Source organism: Streptopelia decaocto (assembly GCF_964273445.1).
Source record: "Streptopelia decaocto genome assembly, chromosome: 14".
NCBI classification, from domain to species: Eukaryota; Metazoa; Chordata; class Aves; order Columbiformes; family Columbidae; genus Streptopelia; species Streptopelia decaocto.
In genome coordinates, this window is record NC_138669.1 from 1542085 (window position 1) to 1565877 (window position 23793).

At 50.7% G+C, this 23793-nt stretch overlaps 1 protein-coding gene across 5 annotated transcripts in view; it reads right to left on the bottom strand.

Moving 5' to 3' along the window:
* CBFA2T2 (CBFA2/RUNX1 partner transcriptional co-repressor 2) overlaps positions 1–23793 on the bottom strand; it is a 59447-nt gene that overhangs the window by 25216 nt on the left and 10438 nt on the right. The window contains exon 1 of one of the 5 annotated variants that reach the window (XM_082065139.1): positions 2291–2386. The exons of the other annotated variants lie outside the window; for them this stretch is intronic. The gene's annotated coding sequence lies outside the window, so the exon portion shown is untranslated. Of the gene's footprint in view, positions 1–2290; positions 2387–23793 lie in introns of those variants that run through there. 5 annotated transcript variants of the gene reach the window in all.

Consider the following 23793-nt stretch of genomic DNA (forward strand, 5'->3'; position numbering starts at 1 on the left):
TCCCGAGGCCGGTGGAGCACAGACACAACACGTACAAAAGGGAGACCAGTTAGGAGGAGACTCGGAGCAACAGCTGGCTATCAAAGACTTTTTTTTTAAAAGATTATTTTGTGGGGCTTATGCATATGGAGAAATGTTATGTCAGGGAAAAAAGAGCCTTAGTTTCACTTATAGGAAATGCAATGTACAGCAAAAGGAAGAATTGAATTAGCCACGCTCATATGAATAATACACAGCACTTTTACCATCTCAGCTTCTTTTAGGTATGAAAAGGCATTTTAAAAGTTGGCTTTAAGTGGTTTCCCCCCCGAAAAGGTCTGAAATCACTCGCTGCCCGGAGCAGCAAGGCCACGGACGGGGCGATTCGCTCCTCTGGGGGCCAGAGAGCAAACACCAAGTTTACTCCAGAGGGTAGGAAGTGACACACCGTGTTGGAAACCTGAGGCTGAAGGACAGGACGGCGCAGCCCCGGGCAGCGCCGGCACCCAAGCTCCGCTCCTATCGCCAGTGCTCTCGAACCTCGGCCGCAGCTCAGGGACCTATGGAGGTTTTGGCGACGCCGTGCAGCCCAAACCGAAACACCAGACGCTGCTGCATGACGTGGACCGAACCCGCTGGCTTATACCCGCTTTGGCAGCATGGTGAGCACCCCAACGCCAAAGCCACCAGCTCTGTCACCGCTCCGTGCGTCTGTCACCACGTCCCTCCACAGCATTTCTGGATTGTGGAGGCATCCATTACAACTCTTATTTCTAATTAGCAGTCTAGTCCTTGATACCTATTCAATACCCATCAGCTGGCATGAGGCCTCTCTGGAAGAGCATGGGGCTGCTGTAAGCAGTAATAACAGCGTTAAACGCGGTTAACTCGGAAAGGACTCACGTTTTGAAAAAGGAAAAACTCACAACTGTAAAACTTCAGGTGTTTGCAAGCGCTGGTTTTAAAATAAATTTGCGCTAAGCTGTGCTGAGGTATGAAGAAAATAATCTGCTACCAAAAATCCCGTAGGTGATATAGAAGAACAATTTATCACTGTAATTTTGGGAGTGGAAATCTCTTTTTCTTCCTGCTTAGGCTAAATGCTGTGGAGTAAATTAAGCTGCAGCTTTCATACCTGCAAAAATGTGACCCAAAAGGGAGAAAACACAACAAAACAAGCTTCAACTTTCGAACGTGTTTTCCACCTTAAAAGAGGCTTTGAGACAGCCCTTAGCATATGATTTTATCTAGCACTCATAAATCCTTTTAAAACTTGCATTGCTGGCCATTTAACAAGCAGCTCCACCCTTCCCCTGCTCTCCACATGAAACACACACACACTCAGCTCCATTTTGTTACCTTCCTCGCTAACCCAGCAGCACCAGAAAAGCGGTGGCAGAGCCCAGGGAGCAGTGTTTAATTGGCATCATCCTCTTATTACTAATTAGCTCTGAGGGGCTCTTCACAGCTCGTAATGGTCAATAGAAATGTATCCACTGATTGAAAGGAGCAGAGATGCTGGAACTGGAAGCCAGGCCGTGGTGGCACCACCGCGACAGCCCTCGCCGGGCTCCCTGGTCACACATACGGGTCTGGAGGAGCCTCGGGGAGGCTCCGGGCTTGTCTCACCCAGGTAAAGTGTTCCTGGAGGGCTCTGGCTGTCGTGCAGTTTCTCTGCAGCGCATCCTGCACAAGAGCCTCTTGCACAGACGTTGCAATTCGAGCTGTTGCAACATCAGCGCTGCTCGTTGCTTAAAATCCACCAGCAAGACCTCGACAGAAGAGGTTTAAGCCACAAATCCATCTCACCACTGCTCGACGAGCTCCACTTGCGAGCCTGGGGCCCTGTGCCCGCTTTATTCTTCAACAAAACGGTTCGGAAAAGGGGAATCTGCAAAAAGCATTTCGGCAGCAGCAGCGCTGGGGTTTTGCAGCAGCACCATATTCTGAGACACCAGGCTAGCGACCTGGCTTTTTCACTGCCTGCTGCTTTATATCCAAGTCTTAGTTTCAGTATTAAAATAGTTTCCGTAGGAAAAATAAAGTTGTGAAAGAGGAGGTAATTTTCTAGCCAATTCTGTAAGAAATTTAGGAGATATCAAAAAAGATGCTGTTTCTGGGTCAGTGCAGCAAGTTCTTTTGCTTAAAGCTTCCCACCAGCGGTGCCTCTTTTCCAGATATAAAGCAGAGTCCAACAAAGAGTCTCCCTTCTCTGGACAGAGCTGACCCATCGCCAGGCAGCTCCAGGGGCTGAAGTGCCACCGAACTTTATATAAAAATAGGCCAATTAATTATTGCTGTCTACAAGTACCTGAAAGGAGATTGAAGCATGGAGGGGGTTGGTCTCTTCTCCCAAGTAACAAGTGATAGGATGAGAGGAAACGGCCTCAAGTCGCACCGGGGAGGTTTAGATTGGATATTCGGAAACATTTCTTCCCCAAAGGGCTGTGGGGCATTGGAACAGGCTGCCCAGGGCAGTGCTGGAGTCACCATCCCTGGAGGGGTTGAAAAGGTGTTTAGACGAGGTTCTTAAGGACATGGGTTAGTGATATAGTTAGGTTAGGTTATGGTTGGACTTGATGATCCTGAGGGTCTCTTCCAACCAAAGTGATTCTATGATTCTATGAAATTGATCAAGAAATCATGGAAAAGACTTGGGAAGTCTTTCATCCCCATTATTTACAACTTCCTACAAGTGCCAAAGTCCGAACTGCGGACACGAGGTTCCTCAGCCCAGCGCCCGCGTGGCTGCGCCAGCGCAGCCCTCGCGGAGCCGGCAGCGCTGCTCACACCGACACCCACCTCGCTGGCCCGGCAGGGCACCCAAGGCACCCAACACTCGCTAATCACACCATAACTCAGGCTGGCTCGCTTTAGAGAGCGTGTCTCACTCACTTGGGCGCTAAGCACATTAACTGCTGCCCAGCTAATATTTGCTCCCGATCAATGACACACACAGGAGTCCTGCCAAGATGACAATTCTGCCTCTTAAAAACACTCCTCACGTCACTAGACAAATTGCTCTTCCCCTTCACCCCCCAAGCCCATCAGCACGTGGGAAGCTTTCCAGCATCCCATGGAGCTGGAAGCACAGGAGCAACACATTTTGGGATGGGTTTTGAGGTGTTTAGGGGCCTGACGATACAGATGTGCACCCACCCAGCTTTGGGAGTGGGGACACTGGCGCGGTGCTGGACCAGGAGCCAGCACCTCCTGCAGATCCCAGGCACGGAGAGATGGAAATGAGCAGGAGAAACAGTCAAGTTCACGGCTTCTGGGGCTCTTCAGGGAATGAACCCAGCAGACATGGATATAAAATAGCACCATATTAGTTGGAAAAGACCTGTAAGATCATCAAGTTCAGTGGTTAACCCGACACTGTCAAGTCCATCACTAAACCCCATGTCCCGGAGAACCTCATCTGCGTGTCTGTCCAACCCTCCAGGGCTGGTGACTCCAGCACTGCCCTGGGCAGCCTGTTCCAATGCCCCACAGCCCTTTGGGGAAGAAATTGTTCCCCACATCCAACCTCAACCTCCCCTGGTGCAACTTGAGGCCGTTTCCTCTGCTCCTGGCGCTTGTTCCTGGGGAGCAGAGCCCGACCCCCCTGGCTCCAAGCTCCTTCCAGGCAGTTCAGAGATCAGAAGGTCTCCCCTCAGCTCCTGTTCTCCAGCTGAACCCCCAGGTCCCTCAGCCGCTCCCATCACACTTGTGCTCCAGCCCCTCACCAGCTCCGTTCCCTTCTCTCAACTCGCTCCAGCACCTCAAGGGCTTTCTTGGAGTGAGGGGCCCAAAACTGACCCCAGGATTCAAGGTTTGGCCTCCCCAGCAGTAACTGTCTCTGCTGTGTTCCATCCTGTCTCACAGGCAGCTGAGGTGGAGATTCTCCACGGACAACCTCTGGAGATTCAGCGATGCACAGGGACCACAGAGTGACGGTGTTGGCTCAGCTGCTAATGCACTTGCTTTCAAAGCACCATACTGCAGCACAGCGCACAGAAGACTTTCCAACTCACCACTCTTAGGATTGCCCTACACCAGTTACTAGTAACCTGCGTTAGCCTGGCCACCATCAACTGTTGCACGAGGAAAAGACACAGACGATGTTAACCAAGAAGTGCGACCACCAAAACTGCAAACCCAGGAAATAGAGAGCCCACCCTACAAACAAATAAAGATCAGCAAAAGCCCACGTTTGTTTTAAACTGCTATTTTCCTCTCCCGGTCACAGCCAAGCCCGTGACACAGTGCCTATAAATTTCCTCTAACGATGCGGCGGCGAGGCAGAGACCCATCTGTGCTCGGGCACAGGTGAGACTTTGCACTATCGTGTAAGTGCAGCCTGCCTTTCAATTACACTCACCAGCCCATTAGGCAAATTAGATTTGCATACGAGAGGATAACTAGAAAGTCAAGAAATAGGCCCTGAAGTAAAATACGTTTTATAACCTACATATCCCTGGGAAGATGTGGACAGTAAGGCTGCCGCTCAGCCCCGGGCTGTGCTTGATGTTGATGGTCTCCAGGTTTCTGCTCGGAGCGCTGCCGTGTTTTTGAGGACAGTGTCTCCAGCAGGCAGAGCTGGAGCCAGACAAAGACATCTGCGCATCCTGCATCCCCACCTCCCCCCAGATATGCCCATTTCTGCAGGGCTTTGCACCACTTGCAGGTTCTGCCTTGTAGTTTGCTTGACAGTAGATTAAAATATTACTGGCCCCAGGGAATTTAAATTGATTCCACCTGGGTTTCAATAAACACACCACTGAACGACAGAATTATGTGCAGCACCCTAAGAAGGTGCGTGAGCGGTGTGGGATTACACTGGTGTCCCATGTCACCGAGGACATTCGTGTGGACTAAATGGTCCTGCTCAGGTGATCCTGACCAATTAATCTGCTCGCATGTACTTTTTTATTCCTGGTGAGTGTATGCAAACCAGAGACAACCTAGCTCATCTCCCAGATTCCAGATGGCACTTGCAAACCTTGTCTGTGTATCAAATGTTGTTTTTTAGATCAAGTGTCCTTGGTTGACAACACAGAACTTCATGATGCTATCTTTAGAGAGGCCTCTCTGCAAAGAAACACCCTTGGAGCATACGTTACAGGGAATATGCTAATGGGGAAGGGTTTGTTCAGCGGACGCAAATGTATCTGGAGCTCAGATACGCCAGAACACGCTGAACCTGCCTGAAGATGAAGGGTTATCCAGCTCCTCTCTTAACACTGAGCCCCTACAGAAAAGACCCGTCAACAAGTTAAGGTTGCAGAGACAGGTTAACGTGCATCGCTGGAGAGGTCAGGATGGGCTCACAAAGTCCACTTGCACACAAGAGCCACGCTCACCAAAACCCTGCTACATGAGTTAGAGCAGCTGAACACAGACACCAAAATCGGGGGCTTTTTCATTCCTTCATTTCTCCTACAGGTTTAGAGATTCTTACCCTGTTCTCCTCTTCATCTAAATGCAAGAGCCTAATAAGAAATAAACCGATGGTTTTCTTCCTCAAGGTCTCCATTTCCTCCTCCAGATTCCATGTAAAGATAAAAGCAGCACATGCAAAGTACGTTGTGGGTTTTTTTCTTTCAACAGCCCATTAATAAACAACAAAACTCAACTTTCAGTTTCACACAGCCCTGAGACTGTAACGTTACCCTCAGCAAAAATAGCAGTAGCAGTGGTTAAAAATAACAGCACAACCCCCCAAAATCCCACCACCCTGAGTTGTTTTCTATGCTCCTGAGCTCCGAGAACAAGAATCGTTACCTGCATGTGAAAAAGCACGAAACAGCCCTGACCTGCACCCAGCGAGCAGCACACCCGCACTGCCAGGGGTTGGGAGAAGACACAGGCGGCGGCAAACAGAAAAGGTCCCGGCACAGCTCGTGCCCAGGATCAGAAGGTGACATCAACAGCAGCGAGGTGGCTGAAAAGAACATTTCAGAGCAGCGACATCAGGTAAAGCAGCTTCTTTTGAAAAAAAGAAAGTGATCCAGGAGGTAGCTCCTTCCATATTGCAGGCGCTCACAGTAAACACCATATGGCCTGTTAATTTAATTAGGGAGAAGAAACCCCCGAAGTTTGAGATTTGACTTTGAAGGGTTTAAAACAAGCATGAAGAAAATTGCTCAAGACTCTCTCTTAGGTTGTCTCGCTAACTTCACCCATCCTTCTGACCCCATTTACCTTGTGGCTCTCTCTCTCCACAGCGCACAAGCACCTCTAAGGGGCGGATATTTTTGTCTCTACAAGTCCATCACTAGACATGCACAACCGCCCCTGTTGCACCTGCGTGGCTGCTTCCCAGAACATCGGGTGGTCCATGCCGGGCAGACGAGGCGGGATGGGTCCTCATCAGGATGGAGGTGCCTGCAGTACATAACCTGAGGACTTCAGTTCAATCCATCTCCTCAGATGCCAACCAGGATTTTTATTCGAAACCCTTCTCACAAACTGCATCGGCAGGTCCCGCCCGACACCGCAGGATGGACCTCGAGGTGGAGGTCAACCTGACAAATCATGGAACCACAGGATGTCCTGAGTTGGAAGGGACCAACAAGGATCACTGAGTCCAACTCCTGCTCCTGCACAGGACAAATGCCAAAGAACCGATGCTGAGCCTCACAAGCCATAACGGCTGAGGTTTGTGGGGCTTTGATGGGCCTGGCAGAAAGGGATCTGGGGGTGTTGGTGATAGCGGCTGAATATGAGCCAGCCTGAGCCCAGGTGGCCAAAAAGCCAACAGCATATTGGCTTGTGTCAAAAACAGTGTGGCCAGCAGGACTAGAGAAGTGGTTGTACCACTGTACTCAGCACTGGCGAGGCCAAACCTTGAATCCTGGGGTCAGTTTTGAGCCCCTCGTCGTAAGAAGGACATTGAAATACTAGCGAGGGTGCAGAGAAGGGAACGGAGCTGGTGAGGGGCTGGAGCACAAGTGTGATGGGAGCAGCTGAGGGACCTGGGGGTTCAGCTGGAGAACAGGAGCTGAGGGGAGACCTTCTGATCTCTGACCTGCCTGAAAGGAGCTTGGAGCCGGGGGGGGTCGGGCTCTGCTCCCCAGGAACAAGCGCCAGGAGCAGAGGAAACGGCCTCAAGTTGCGCCAGGGGAGGTTGAGGTTGGATTTGGGAACAATTTCTTCCCCAAAGGGCTGTGTGGCATTGGAACAGGCTGCCCAGGGCAGTGCTGGAGCCACCATCCCTGGAGGGGTGAACAGATGCGCAGATGAGGTTCTCAGGGACATGGTTTAGTGCTGGAGTTAGGTTAGGTTATGGTTGGACTCGATGATCCTGAGGGTCTCTTCCAACTGAAATGATTCTATGATTCTACTCGGACTGACCAGCCTCCAGGCTCGGACAGGCCTTTGTCAGCCAGGTTGTTCAGACAGAAGGACAAGGGAAAGCTTTGCCTGATGCCTCCAGTGCTGAGCCCAGCTGCCCAGCTCCTCCCTGCTGCCTGGCACAAAGCGGCTCCGGGCTGCATGGTCCCCTCATCCTGGAACACAACCCACCCGTCTCCTCCTCGCTGGACATGCTCTGTGCCCCTGCACAACAGCCTCATCCTCCAGCCCCAGGCAGGACATCCAGAGCTGTCCCCTGCCTGCTCTGCTGTTCCCAACTGCAGAACATCTCCAGGCAAACCCTCGCCGCTCCGACAGCGGGAACCCGGAGGGATTGCGGGGGTCTTGGCTTTCATACAACCTGCTGCCCTGCAGATGAACCGTACCAGGAGAAAATCGCATTGCTCCTAGATTCCTGTAACCCCAGTTGGTGTGTAGCTTCTCTTTGGCTCCTCTCAACCGTTGACTATGGTCGCAAATTAACAACCCATTTGTTCAACTATTTTTTCCCTTCCTTTTCTTTCCAGACCCCGGTTGGGATCTGTGTGTCCCTTTCATAGGTGTGTCACAGTGATACGCCAGAGACCAGACTGTCCCAAAACCCCACGAATAACCAAACATCTAAAGCCCAGCAGACTTCTTCCTGCTAGCAAGAAAACCTCCTCTCAGGACACTGCAAACATTTAATTTACTACCAATTGCCCTCTGGTTATTTTACATTTATGGGGTGGGGGCCACAGAAAGGAAGAAAGCAGGGAGAGGGTGTAATTAGCTTTGCTTGTAAAATGTTCATCCCAGTTGTAACAGCAACTGGAGCCTATCGGGGGCTTAATAGATTTCAGGGTTTTGTTCCTTGTGAGTGCTGAAGTGTCTGTGCGGGGTGGGGGGAATAAAAAAGAGGAAAAAAATATATTAAAAAAAAAAAAATCAATAAGTAGATCCTACTTCTTGCCACAACCCCATATGGAAGTAATCAAGCACAAGGGTGGCAGCTGGGGCCAATAACAGTCACCTGCAGTTGAGGGACGTGGGGGTTTGGGATGGGTTTTTAATGCTAATTTCCTGGAGAAACAATGAGGGAGCGGGCGCAGAGCGGCAGCCGAGGGCGGATGAATAGGGACCAGCCAGAACAATGGCTGCACCTGGTGCCGGGAGCCGCGGCGCAGAGCCGGCACGCGGCAACAGCGCACGGCACATCTGTTCCCCCCCAAGAACCCGCTCCCCCCGACGCTCCGCCAGCATCCCGACTAATACCGGGGCTTTAAACATGCACAGCTTGCCGCGGAGCAACAGGTTTGGGCTGTGTCGGGGCTGCAGCGTGCTCCTCCTCCTCCCCGAGGCTGCGGAGAGCTCGGTGATGGTTACCAATACTTCTGGGGCTTTCTTGGTTTATTTTTGGTGAAGGAGATGCCTTTGAAAGGGATGGTTTTGTAGCATCCCACGGTCAGGTTGGGGTGTCCTGGAGGGAAAACTGACTCTTGGCTTTGTAGTTTCCATAGGAGCGGAGAGTCACGGAGCAGCAGATCTGCAGCAGTCCTGGTTCTTCTATGTGGTCTTCTGAGCACCTGTGACCGTCCTCCTTCAACAGCACAAATAACGCCATGGACACGAAACGGAGCACGCCACGGAAATTCAATACACATTATTCTAAAACCTTAAGCTTGGCTTATAAAAACGCCAACCGCCCAGCCTAATAAAAGGCATGATAGTTACACTTTAAAATGCTTTGAAACCTCTGAAATCACTATTGTCCTTTCAGACATAGGACGCCAACACACAAAGCGGCGCTAAGGTCAAGGTCTTGCCTCAGAAAATCGCTTGCAGACCCAGGGGCTGAACCCAAGCGCACCGTGCTGCACTTTAACTGCGGGTTCATCGCTCGCCAGTTCTTCCCAGCTTCTGCTCTCGCTCCAAACAAAGGTTTTTCCAGCCATTCCCTGAATGCTGCATGAATTAAGACAGTTTCCATCATAAAAATAAAAGTTGAACAGGCTCCCAGAGACCTGCAGTGATGCTGCCCCCGGGGACCGCTCTGGAGTGTCTGTCGAAACGCATTTCATACCTAGTGTCTAACGAGCAATCGGATATTGAAACAGTCACTAGACGCTAGTCTAAAGGCAAGCTTCCAACCTAGCCCAGAACAAGTACAGATAAGCCAACTCTTATTATGGGAAAAAAACCCAACAGGCAACAGATTACCATCATCTCTGTTCAGGTTTAAGAACTAGACAGTGCTGCCTTAAATCTGCTACATATGCCCAAGTCCTCAAATGACTTTATTCAGCTATCCAGCTATGCTATAAACATCGCACATACATGTCAAACAAATCTTGTTCTGTGTCCAAACCCTAAAAAAAACAGAATTGGAGAAAACAAGAGGCCACCTGGCTCGCCCAAACCGGCACATATCAGCGCTGCCTCCTGCAAAATGCTGGTCACTGCCTTTATGGGGCAATTTGGGACCAAAGGGCCAGTTGCTGTGAAACTCGGCTCCTTAAGACACACCACGCTCTTCCCCTCTTGCCTACTGTCCCCCAACCATAACCTCTCCAAGCCACAATCCACTGTGAGCGATGCGCGACAAAGCCCTGTAAGGCAGCAGTGAAATAATTCGGGACCCGCACTCGATCTGACAGACAAGGCAGCGTTAAGAAGTGAAACCCCGCTCTGTCAGAACACCGGTCCTGTACGAGTCAGAGGAATAAAATGGAAGAAAAAAACCAAAACGAAACAACCCTAAGAGCCTGCCCCACGGTTCACATGAAGAAAACTCCCTTCGCTTTTGGCTTCAGCGAGTTTAAACAAGTCTCTGCAAAAACCAGCAGATGCGACTTGCAAAAATAGCAGCATCTTGGAAGCGAGCAGGGGCCGCGGCTCCGGTCCCCGAGCAGAGCAGAACCGACCTGGCAGCGCTGCTCCGGCCTTCTCGCTATTAAATGGAGTTTCTGCTCTTTTCCTCGGGGCATTCCCTGGGTATTAGACTTCTCAGATTAATGATTTGCCTTTAGCAATTCTGCTCCTTCCTCCGACCCTTCCAATCCTTCGCTTGGCTTACTGCACTGCCCTGTGGGCAATATTTGCTCAAACTGCCTTTGCTTTACCCCCTTTCCATTGTGTCTTACACTGGAATCTCTTAGTTTTGCATTATTTGCAGGTTTCTCTAAGTGATGGATGTACCGGGGTAGGGGTACCTGGCTGGGGAGGACCCACATTTAGCTGAAGTGTAAGTAGTCCCAAAAATCAGACTAAACATCTTCAACATATGAATGGTGAAAATCATGCAATCCAACAGACAACTCTGAAAGAAAGCAAGTCTTCACTTGGATGTGCTACTCTATTTCTGTAAAATTATCACAACTAGCCACCGAGTTTCAAGCTGCCCCCTTCCCCAAAATACAGTCCCCTCTCTCACCTAAGCACTCAGCTCCTCAGGGACCCCAAATCCTTTCCAAAAATAGAGGAACTGGAGAAGAAAAACAGCTTCCCACAGGGCTTGAGCAAGACACCGGCAAATTAGTTGTTTAATGGCCAAATCGTACCGCCCTGACGCCGGCAAAACTTCCGCTTGCTTATCAGAGCCCGACCTGCAAAGAACCCGCAGCAGCAGATGCCCCAACGCGCTGCGCTGCCCTCACGAATTCGGGCGGATTTCGGCAGAGCCGCAGCAGAGGAGCGCGGCTCTTTGCTGTTGGATGCTGTCACCCTCTCCACAGCTTTGCTGGGGATTTTTTGTCTTTAATTTACCCTTTGTGCCGGTGCACTTTGAGACGCAGAAGTCGCAGAGCACTAGGAAGCTCCTTCTGCCTCCTCTCTGGGGACAGCGAGGGACGCATAGGAGGTGTTTGGTGTGTTTATCGCAGCTGACTTACAATATGTATATTTTTAAAAGCCTTTACCCAAATGCTTGCACGCTGCAAGAGCAGGAAAACCTTCAGGCGGCTGCCACAGCGGGCAAAGCGGAGCAGGCTGGGCTGCAGGGGAGCCGGGCAGGCTGCACCGCGCTCCCGGCAAACCCTGCCATTTGGCACATTAAAAACTAACCCAACAAAGCAAAGTGACCCAAAGGGCACCATCCTGCACCACACAGCATAGCAAATATTCCCCTCTCTTTTTCCAGCATGATAACAAACGACTCTCAGCCGCAAACTTTGCGCGCTGGTTTTGGTGCATCTCCCGCGGCTGGGCAGCATTTCTCTGGCACATAAAACAGACTGTGAGTACTGTCACCCGGGAGCCGAGCGCTGCGGGGGGGACAAACAGCCTGTACTATTTAGCAGAGTGCGTACCCGGGGTGGCTCAGCAAACGTGCAGAGGGATCTTTACAACAAGCTACCCCGAAAGGGCCAGAGGAGCAAATTCAACTGCTGAACCTTCCCAGGAAACAGGGAGACGGGGAAAAGGGCAGGTTTAAAATACACATGCAGGACCAGGAGATTACAATGGAATAAAAGGAAACACAAGCAGTCTGCATACAGCAAAAATATATAGGGCAGAGAGGTCTGTTCCGGTATCACAAAATCGATCTGAGAAATTTAGATGCTGGTAGCGTCGGTCGCTGCTCGAGGAGCGCAAAGACAAAAAGGGAGCAGCCCCTGCCACAATGCAGAGCAGCACCAAAAACACAGAGATCAAGGGAATTTGGGAGCCGATGTCAGAAATCTGCCTCTGCACGTTCGCCCGCCCAGCGTCGATACCAGCATGCACAAACCAGAGTACGCTGGGCACGGGGAAACCACATTCTGCTAAAACACACAAAAACCTGCCCGCGTTTCCATTTTCCCAGAAAATGCTGAATCCCAGCCTTCTGCTCACGGGCTGGGGGTGAGGAGGAATGAAAAATAAGAAAAAAAAAATAATAATAAACCATTCCATAGCAACGCAGAGCGAGCTCTAAGGCAGCTTTCCTTAGAGAGTTTAGTATTATTTCAGCTGCAGAACGCAGGCAGGCAGCCGGCTCCTCTATGGAAGTTTCCCCCAGCAGAGCCACTGCAGTCGCCCGCTGCTCCCACCCTCTCCCTCTACCTGTGGCCCGAGGTTGAGGCTCTTCCCAGCTCGCCAGCAAAACCCACGTTGCTCTTCAAACCTACCTGGGGGTTAAACATCCCCCCGAGCATCCCCCGCTGCCCCCGGATACGCTGCGCCCTTCCCAGTCCCGTTTAAAAACACACCCAGCTATTGCTTACCCTAAACAGCACGGCTGCAAGGATCCAGCTGCTGTTGAATACACCTAGTCGCTTTGAAATATAAATAAAAGCGCTCTTCCTCCTCCTCCGCTCCCGATCTTCGAGCGCAGCCGGAGCCCAGCCTGCCTTCTCCTTTCATTAGCTGGACATGTGTCAGGTCCCGCACATCTGCGATTTCTCACTGCCTGGAGCCGCCTGTCCGGTTCCAGGGAAACACAGATGGATCCCAGATGGGAAGGTCCTGCCAAACAGAGCAGCTCTCCACCTTGCCAGAATAGCCGGCTCAAAGGCACACACCCCGGGCTCGCTGCCTGCTCCCTGCCTGCTCCCTGCCTGCGCCGCGCTGCTGCCAGGCTGCTCGCCAGCTGATGTCACCAAGCACACACCTACCAGCGCCTCGCAGCCCGCCTGACATTCACTTCTTAAATACGCGCAATTTGTTTATGGCCGGCAATAGCAGCGAGACGGCGGCAGGGCGGCGAGAGGAAAGGGGAGCTCCGCCGCCGCGGGGCGTTGCCACCCAAAGTCGGGGCTGCTTTAGGCAGCGCCTTCGTCTTAGCCCTCAATTTTGAAATTTGGATAAGCTGTTGGGTAAACTAGCAAATTAATTTTCTGAAGGTTTCCCCATGCACATAAATCTTGCCTGTAAAGTCCCCTCCAAGCCCCAGCGCCGGAGTTTGCAGTGCTGGAAAGCCGGCATGTGTTAGTAATTAGAAGCAACAACAAGATAACAAGATACTGATGTTGCAAGGGTACCAAACGAGGACTGGAAAATTCAAAGGAAGAGCAATTAAATGTGTAACAGATTACTTGCGTCGAAGAGGAAGTGTTAAAGGAAAATGTAAATCTGAAATGTTTTATACAGCGAGTAAATGCCACCAGGGACCTCACAGCAGTAGGGGAGGCTCACAAAAGAAACCCTCTGGACACAACAACATTTGACCATTTCCCCCCCTTAACACACAGACATGGCCACTCTGCCACCGAAAAACCAAGAAAACTCGTGGGCTGAGAGAAAGGCAGGTTCATAGGCAAAGCAAAAGCTGCCCACACAAGCAAAGCAAAGCAAGGGCTTCGTTCCCCGCTCCCCATGGGCAGGCAGGTGTTCAGCCATCCCCAGGAAAGCAACGGAGCACCACGGGTAACGCTGACTTGGGAAGACAAACGACATCACTCTGAACATCCTCCCTTCCTTGTTCTTCCCTCAAACTATATACTGAGCATGACGACATATGGGATGGAATATCCCTTTGGCTAGTTGGGGTCAGTTGTCCTGGCTGTGCCCCCTCGCAGCCAGAAAGTCCTTGACTTAGTATAAAGCTTGCTTGGCAATAACCAAACCATCGGTGTATTAGCAACATTCTTCTCACGCTAAATCCAAAACACAGCACTATTACCAGCTACTCAAAAGAAAACGAACTCTCTCCCGGCTGAAACCAGAACAACGGGTATCAACTGGAGGCCCCTGACTAATCCCATCAGCCCAGCACCATTCAGCGCCAGCCGGGCGCGGGGGAAACGCGGACTTTCCCAACAGCGTTCCCCACCGTGCAGATGGGCGGCTGAGACACGGGCCTGGGGAACAGAACCCACCCCTCCAGGTCCTGCCCAAACCAGCCTCCTCCCAGCTCTCGTAAAACCACCCGAGAAGCGACGTTTGCATTTTGTTTGCAGATCAGGCACCAACACATGTGAAGATCTCAGGAGGGATCCAGCACTCCAGTCCATATTCCTCTGAGCTGAGGGGCTTCAGGTCCTGGTGTGATCCTTTCCACACCTTTGCAAGCAACACTGACTCTACCTCCAGCTACTTTTTGGAGAATCAGAGACATACACACCTTACCAGGACGGCAAACTAAAGCCCGCCGCTGCCCAAGGAGAGGGATGCCGGCTTTTTAAAAGCCCAGAAATCACATGAGCTGATTTCTCCACAGCTGGTGTAAGCGTGACAGGATATTTACTCACTCACGGACAGCAATATGCTTCTTTTAATGAAATTTCCAGTGCTTTGGTAGGCTACTCCTAACTGCCAAGCCATGGCTATAAACCTCCTAAGAGCACCGCCCCCCAGCATCCCCCCCAACCCGTCACCCCTGCCTTCTCTGCCTCTTGCTCCTAATTAGTTTAAGGTACCTCTGCTTCCCTTTGGGAGGGGAAAAGGCTGTAAAAAGAGAGAAAAAAAGTGCTTTAAAGGAAGCATTAAAAAGCACTGTGCAAGCAGGCAAAGCACATGTTGGGGAGGACACGGGATCTCCTCGCGCAGAGGCAGGATGGTGACTGGGAGGGGACGCTTGGCCAGGAGACTTTTGGCTGTTGCTGCCTTGGTTGGGTGAGCACGTCGCTGCAAAAAGCAGCCTGGCACAGGGGGCACAGGGTTCCAGGCACCCTCCCACCTCCAAAACTCAATTAAAACCAGCGATTTCATGTTTCGGTTACAAAAAAAAAAAAAAAAGAAGTGAATGCCAATGAAGTACCAGCAGACGGGTACCTGGAGAACACTATGAAGTGATGCTCAGGCAGCAAAACAGGCTGGGAACAGGCAGATCTGCCGGCGTCCCCCGGCACCCACTGCTTTGGGCACCCTGCTCCCCACCGGTACGGCGGCTGCCAAGGCACCTCCACAAAATATGTAATTTCAGAAAGTTTGGCTCGCTGGGGTTTCCGACACTTTTGATGAAGGTTGCGCAAAATACTAAAGCTCTCAATATTTCATAAGCCGAGATGGAAAAATCATCTCTAAATTAAACAGACAATGAAGGGAGACAAAACACAAGCCCCAGAATTAATAAAGTTATTTTCCTATGGACTTGTGTCTCCCAATTTGCTCCCCGGCGCCTCGTGCTGTGAGGTCCCTGGCCGGGGTTGTCCCAGCCGCGATGGCTCTCATGTGGGTTCTCTGATGTCTCGTAAGGAGCGAGCTCACGTTGCAGCTTTGCCCCCAGCAGAGATGGTACCAGGCGGATGGACACAGCCCTGCACTTAAGGCATTCGGCATCATGCACTCACCCCAACAGCACCAAACCAGCCTGAACTTGGCCAGCAAATTCAAAATCTGCGCTTGGTCTGAGCATGAGAGAGAAGGAAGATGGTATATGAGAAAGAGAAGATGCTCAAGAGATGCACTCTGGGAGCTGCAAGGTCTCTGGGTCAAAGCCATATGAGAAAGCCCTCTTAGAAGGTACGTGCAGTGCCCTGGGGCTTGGGGGTTTTATCTGAAGTAAGTCAATAGCACTAGATGTTCCCCCACCTTCTTTCTTTAATCATATTTTAACTTAAGGACTTCAAAAGCTTGTAAACATTTCACTTTACAAAAGCTGTCCCCAGCTATGACAACTGGGTTGTAGCTACCATTTGGGACCCCACAGGCAAGTAAGTCTTTTCCTTATTTTTACAACCTAAAAGTAAATCAAAATATACAAAACTCAGGCCGCTCCGAGTATTTTAAGTATAGTTACAATGATTTGACTTCATAAACCTCTATGAAAACATACACACCATTTACCACGGCATCTACAGGTCAACTTCTACCAAAAACGCAACATCTTCAGGACAGGCGTCCCCAAGTCTGGCTGGAGTTGGGGTAGGAATATGCCCGAGCTCACGGCCCAGCCCCAGAGTAAGGAAGATACACGTGGTTTTGGGGCCTCAAGGCAAAAAACTAAAGGTGGGGACACCCTAAGTGGAACCCGTTGCAAAGGCGCCTTTGAACAGCTCCCCCGCACACCACGTGCTGCTCAGCCACCGCCTCCACAAACGGAGGCAACGCACTAACAGAAGACACCGAGATATGTCATCTACCAACCTCGAACGTGGCCGGTATGTAACCAAGAGGCTCCCCAAATACGCGCTAAAATAGCTTTTGTAACGCAGACATCAGAGTGCAGCGAAGGAGGGGCTGCGGCAGCACACAACGCTGTCCCCGGCTTGCCCGTTAATCGGCTTCTGCTTTCTTCTCATGGGAACGTTCCATGGAAAGAACGATGCAAACGAAGTTTGAACACTGGGAGCTATTGATACCTGCTGCTCAGTGCGGTTTCTGAGGCAAGTGAGGAAATCTGAAGAATTTTTCCAGTTTCCAGTGGAATTTTTATGCCTATCACAATCCATTGCCACAGCAAACACAAGAGACACGAACTCCTGATTTCTCTTCAATTCCACCCATATTTCATGACGCGACAGAGCTTTATTTTTCTGCCTGCTGTGTTCTTACCTCGGAAAGATGTTTCACTCGTACGCACAGCAACCCTGGCAAGCCCTTGTCTCTTCAAGCCGACCACTTTCCATCGCACACACAAATAAACCCAAACGCACCAAGGCAGCCAAAGCCATTTATCGGGCTAAGTGCAACCCGTAAATCCATGCTAACTGGAATCTGATGGAAACCAATTGGGATCCTCCTCTTCCTCCAGGCTCAGGTCTGGCAGGAAAGTCCAACCTTTTATTGCCTTCTTTATACCTCCCTTACCAGCCGGGGGGGCCAAGGAGGGGCTGCTCCCTTTGAAGCGATGCTGGTGGTGTTGTGGGGCTCCCCGACCCCAGTTCAGGCTCAGCAGACAGAGACATGGACCCCACAAACCATTCCCAGCAAATTTATCACATTTAACAAACTTCCTCTTCTCAATACATCCATTATTTAAATTTGCACATGGCAGATTACGCTAACAAGCTTAATTTGTCAAGTAAATCTAATCAACTTGCATCCTTCAGTAGCGTTCGGCTTTTGTGCCATTTCAATAACGCCCAGAGAGGGGAAAAAAGCGTATTAAAAGTTGGCTTTAACTGAGATGGCAGAATTTGCACCCTACAACTATAAGACATTGCAAATACACAGTGGGAGAAGAGATGCAACAAGGGGTTAAGCACGACTTAACCAAATCACTGAAACTTTAACTCTGGCCACTGATTTCGAGCTGGGGCAGGGAGCACCTAAGCAAAAGTTACTTTATTCTCGCCTATATGACCACACATGTAAAGAAAAAATACTGACATCCCACCCAAAAAATTCCCCCCCCAAACAACACAGCAATCCCTAAATCTAACACCCTTGCTCTGATTAGAAATCCAAGCCTCTGTAGCTGTCATGGGTATTTAAACCAAACACAAAAATATGGAAGAAATGAATAATCCTATTTGGAGAGAGTAAAAAGCAGCCTGCAGAGGATTAAGCCTAGTCCAACAGCGCTGCGGCTCAAACAGTATTTTCCAGATCAATAGCAGCTCCCTTCGATTCCAGAGGTTTGTTCAAATACATACAGCCAGTTGTCATTTTGGTGACTCATCTGTAATTGCCCAACAGCCCAGGCTGGGATTGGGGGCGTTTCAGGCTCTGGAAGCTGCGCTGCCGGAGCCCTGTGCTGCACTGACTCGGGCACCATCCTGCTCCTCCAGAAAACCCAGTTACCTGCCCAGATCAGACACCTTTACCCAAGTCCTTAGAGGGCCAGCCCCTTCAGCATGTGTTTCTGGGTGCAGAGGAGCTCTGGCAGCAGCAATCCTCCCTTTCGCAGGCGAGATGATGTGCTTTGGGAGCTGTGTCCTGGAGCGGACACCCCGCTCTGAAGCCTGGGCTCCCGGTGCTCCCCACCACCTCCCCTGGGGAAGATCATCAACAACTAAGAACACGCACGTTAAAGTTTAGGAAAGCAGGGCTTGTTAGCAGAACTTGCGGTTTTGGTCTTGTCTCAGAAAGGGCAGCGTTTACAAACAAAACTACGAGCAATAAAACGCATGTGATGGATCCCAAGCCCTGCAGCAGCATCGTTATTCCCCAGCTCGTTTCCTGAACCTCCCTCCACCCGTGACTTCCCTCCGCGGGCTGTGGCTTTTCCCCTGATAACGGCTTTTCCTCCTTTATCTGGGGCTCCTTCCCCCTTTATCCTGAGCTTCCCTCCCCTCCCTGGCTGGCGCTGGGGGGCTCTGGTCCCTGCCTGACCCCCCAGAGGAGGTGCCATGTCCCCATCTCACCACCTGGCATCGGGCAGGCACCAAAGGAGGCTGCTTCTCTCGATAATTATCTGTCGCTAACTTGGTAACCTTGATTAAAAAAATAAATAAATAAAACGTAAATGTCTCACCCAAACCACAGCCTGCCTTGGAGACGCCTCAGAAAACAATCTGCTGTTATTTTGTTCATTTTACTAAGTAAAACCACCAGGTCAGGGTTTTAAGCGGGGCTTTCAGTAGCATCCCAAGTTCAGCATTGCGCAGGGCCCCTCTCTTTCAACCTCACAAAACAACACCACCACACTAGGTTTTAAACGGGGATTTTTTTGTGGGGTTATTTTTATTTGGGCTGGATTTATTTATGTTTTTTAAACTTTTTTTTTTTCCCCCCTTCAAAGTCCCTCCTTGCCAGCGTCCTCCCTGCTGTCAGCTGGCCCTCTGGACCTAACAAATGGGGAATTTGGGGAAAGGAAAAGAAATTAAAAACAAAAAAGAGAAACAAGCCAGCGCAGCCCTTTGCGCCTGGCCCGGCATTCCAGCTCCCCGCTCCCGGCTCCATGAAGTCTGATTTAGTAGCACTGCTGGGAGCTATTAGTTTACGAAAGAACCAGCACGCCCACCCAGGCGCAGACGACTGCGAGAGGCTTCTCCTCCACCGCGGCCATGTGCCTCCCATTCCGCCCGGAGAAGTCGGAAAGGTTGTGGTTTCGCTTCGGGAAGGGAGCCAAGGAGAAACCAGCACGGCGGCGAGCGAGGGGTCGGGCTGGGAAGGGCTGGATTGCATCCACAGCCCAGTGCCGCCGCATGAGAAAGTATTAATTAATGGGATGCTTATTAAGAGAGTTCAGCCTCCATCCAGACCTTCCTTTTACCCTGCCTGTTGCTCCATGTTCTGTAACTTGTCCTTCCTCTTAATCACAGAATCCCAGAATGTCAGGGGTTGAAGGGCCCTGGAAAGCTCATCCAGTGCAATCCCCCCATGGAGCAGGAACACCCAGCTGAGGTTCCACAGGAAGGTGTCCAGGCGGGTTGGAATGTCTGCACAGAAGGAGACTCCACAACCCCCCTGGGCAGCCTGGGCCAGGCTCTGCCACCCTCACCGGGAACAAGTTTCTTCTCAAATTTAAGTGGAACCTCTTGTGTTCCAGTTTGCACCCATTGCCCCTTGTCCTGTCCCTGGTTGTCACCAGAAGAGCCTGGCTCCATCCTCCTGACACTCCCCCTTTCCATATTGATCCCCAGGAATGAGTCCCCCCTCAGTGTCCTCTTGTCCAGCTCCAGAGCCCCAGCTCCCTCAGCCTTTCCTCACACGGGAGATGCTCCACTCCCTGCAGCATCTTGGTGGCTGCGCTGGACTCTCTCCAGCAGTTCCCTGTCCTGCTGGAACTGAGGGGCCACAGCTGGACACAAGATTCCAGGTGTGGTCTCCCCAGGGCAGAGCAGAGGGGCAGGAGAACCTCTCTGACCCACTGACCACCCCCTTCTAACCCACCCCAGGTACCATTGGCTTCCTGGCCACAAGGGCCCAGTGCTGGCTCATGTAATCCTGTGTCCAGATCCTTTCCTCCTTTCCGCTATCACACTTTTAATCGCTTTTTTTTAGCCTTATTTCTGCTTCCCTTCTCCACTCTCTGCTTCCACCACCTCCCAGTCCTTCACCTGCCTCCATCCCTTCCCCAACAGCACCGAGAAGCCCCAGCATCCCCAAGAGTTGATCCTGAAGGTCAGCGTGGTCATGCCCAACCATTTTAAGCCAATGTTATGCCAAGCTCAGCTATCTGCCAAGCTCAGCCACCTGCGCGGGTGTTTGCTACTTGCCTCTGCTACCCACCCAGAAATAAAACATGTATCAGCCTCTAAAAACCACCCAGCACAGGGAACCGGGCAGCTCTTCTCCCCTCTCCCAGCTGCAGGAATGCTTGTCTTGGCTCTGGGAGAAGGAAGGTAAAGCGTTTGGCTCATTAGCCACATGTTTATCAGCATTACAGGGCAGAGAGAGCAGCTCCCAGCCCCACGCGGGATGAGGCTCAAGAGCTGAAATCCAGAAGGGCGAAGTGTTAAACATATTGGGGAAAAAAACACAATAACTCACGTGGGGTGTGTGTTCCACCAGATCTCCTCTTGGAGGTAGAAATAACAGCAACATTAAGTGACACGGGTGGTAACGTGCAAAGCTTTCCAATAGCTGCCAGAATTCAGCCAGTTTGTTATCCAAAAAGGCCTGTTTTTGGTGTAGGATGGAGTTAACTCCCCAAAAATGCATATTAGTTCTGTGGTGGGAGATGCAGAGAGAAACAAGAAGAGAAAGCAACTGATGAAGCATCATTTTAGAGCCATCAGGGTTTTGAAATTCTCCAACTGGCTTCTATTAGGACTGCATCCTGTAAATAAAATAAATACATGGAAAGATTCCTTTCCAGAGGTGCAGGGGAAGCAGCAGGTTCCCTCCCATTCCATTGCCCCAGGGGGGCTTGGGCACAGCTCGAGGAAAACCAGGTGTGATGAATAAAGACCTGAAATGTTATTACCTTCATGTTCTGTCGGAAGCAGAGCCTGGTTGCAGATTTACAGCTCCTGTCAACAGGAAGTTCATGTTTACAAGTTTCCAGGAAAAAACCCCAGCATTCCTGTGCTATGCGGTAGCTCAGTGGGGCCGCTGTCTCACGTGGGAGTTCTCAGATTGGTATGCTAGACAGGAACGAGTTTTAGCCATGTAGAACACCCAGACCAAAAGATAAAGATAGGAAAAAAAACCTGAAGGCCAGAAGGAAAACAATAATTCAGCAATTTGGTGGAAAATACACAGCAAGACAGCAGAGCCACGACTGGAAAAATAGTTTTGTAGCATCTGGGATTCACACTTCAAAGAAACAGAAGAATTTTAAGAGGATGAAAAACTATATTCAGGCACTAACGTGAATTGTTCTCCTCTGGTGGAGATCCCTTGTCATTCCCATTGCACTGCTGCTCCAAGGGTCAGCAGCCAAACTCAGCCCACGGTCACACCGGGGCGGCCCCTCCCCTCCCACCGTGGGACCATCGTGGTGGCTGCTGGGGATGCCGGATCCACCAGGACCCGCCAGGATCCACCACGATCCATCCTCATCCCGGATCAAACCCGGATCGAGCCACCAGAGAGGTTTGCGTGCCGGTGGAACCACAGCCCATGAGCAGATCTGCGGCAGCTCCCTGGGCTGCGCAGCGTCGCTCCAGCGCCCTGCACGTCTCCCAAACGGTGTCAGCGCAGCAGCTGCTGCCCTGCGAATTCACACCCCAACTTCGCAGCCATTTCCTCGTGCAGAAAAGCCACGTTGTCAGAGCAAAACTTCAAACGCTAAACCTCAAGCTGAGGACATCATTCATCGCCTTCGGCAAGCAGAAACAGAACCATCCTCCGAAACTTGAACTTAAATCTTCCCCTTCCATATAGTCATTAACAAAAACCCACACCAAAAAATTCAGAAATCACACAACAAGGAGACATCAAGACAGGCAAAGGTCAAGCAGCCAGCGCTCTACCAACATGCCACAGAACAACATTCGAATCCATAAATATTTATTTAGGCCATGTTGAACAGTTTAGTAAATATGTTTACGGGGTGCATAGGGCAGTTTCTGATCTGAGCACATGCTGGTCCCAGGGAATGTTTCTGTCTTGACAAATGGACATTTTTCCAACAGAATAATGATTCAGTTAAAAGATTCTTCTGAAACAAACTCACCCAACTAAACACAACAAGTACAGAAAATCAAGTCTAAAAAAATCCAGCGAGTGTCTATGAAGAGAAACAGCTGAAGAAAACCAGGCTGACAAAGCGCACAGCCCACCCACCCTTACAAACTTTCAGGATTTAACATGCAAAAGCTCGAGACCAACCCAGCTAAAGCCCATAATAGCTGGAGGCACCAGCCCCCGCCAACAGCACCACGTCTGTGCCGGACGCTGTAGCTGCCCCAGCACAGATTTCGGGTGACCCACCTCACCCGGGGGTGCCCATCTCCACCGGCCACACCAGCGCTTTCCGTGTCAACCCACCCGCGCCAACAGCAAAATTCCCAACGAGCTCAGAGACACGGGGAGGAGAGAGTCACGCAAAGCCCCCCAGATTTGTATTTCCATCCTAAGTGCTTAGGGGGAACCACAGCATCACCGAGGAGCTGCCTGCCTTGTACCCAAGTGTTTGACATCCAGGTGACACCATCCCTACCCAAAAGGACAGGAGCCTTTACAGAGGTAAAGGGGGAATTGCTCCCATCCTGCATGCTGGGCAAGCTCCCCGCAGTCACGGAGCCATCAGAGCATCCCCAGTCTCTGTTTGTTCCCACAAACCTGGGAAGTAAGATGCCAAAAAACACTTGGGAGGGTTCAAAGAGAAGACTTTTTAATAGACTGAAAGGAGCATTTGGTCAGAACATCGCATCGAAGAACTCAGAGCTCTTCCACCCCCTCACTGGATGTACGCACTCACACAACTGCCAAGAGCTACAAGAAGCGAAGTGTCTGTACGTTCAAGTTAATTAACAGGGGAAAGAGGAAGAGGCCAAAACTTACCTGCAACGCTAAACTCAGATTTACTAAACTTGAAACTTAAACAGCTGTCGAAATCTTCATTTTTTACACCACAAATAAAAGAAACCAAAGTCTCAGGAGAAAGAAAGGAACATCTTAATTTTAAAAAACAATAATAAAAACCTGGAGGAAGAGATGAAGAAGAGACATTCATCAGCTAAGCTGCTTCAAAGTGGGGTTGGATTTGATGGCACAGGCAGTTAAAAGCAGCATTCTGGAAACAGCTGATTTGATTTGGCGTTGTTGCTATTAAGAGAAGGAAAATAAACCAGCTCGAGCATACATTTACTTCCTCTATCATTTCATTAATCCTACCCAGAGCCACGGCTGAGGTGAAGTCGTGTTTATCACAGGCAATTCTGCTTCAGGGTGTGCTCTGCCCAGGTGAAACAGCCCAATGTGGGGCTGCTCTGAACTTCTCCCAGCTGTGTTTTGCTGATGGTCCTGAACGTCTCCACCTGTTTCTGCAGCCGGAGCAGCTGCAGTGAAAGGCGAACACCTGGGCTGCGCAGCCCTGGCTGCCACGCAGGGACAGCGGAGCAACGGCAGCTCCTGCCCTGCTTCAGGCCGTATCAGTATTTGGATTATAAATGCTGCGTTTGTGGTTAATGAAATGTTGTGCACTGAGTTCAGCACAACTCATTTACATATAGCTAATGACCACGGTCACCTTTCCACTCACCAGCCACCACAAAACGCCTGAAGCGGGGTGGAAGAGATGAGCACCAGGTACATCACTGCTCCTACTCATGGCTGTAGGTCACAGATGCCCAACAATCA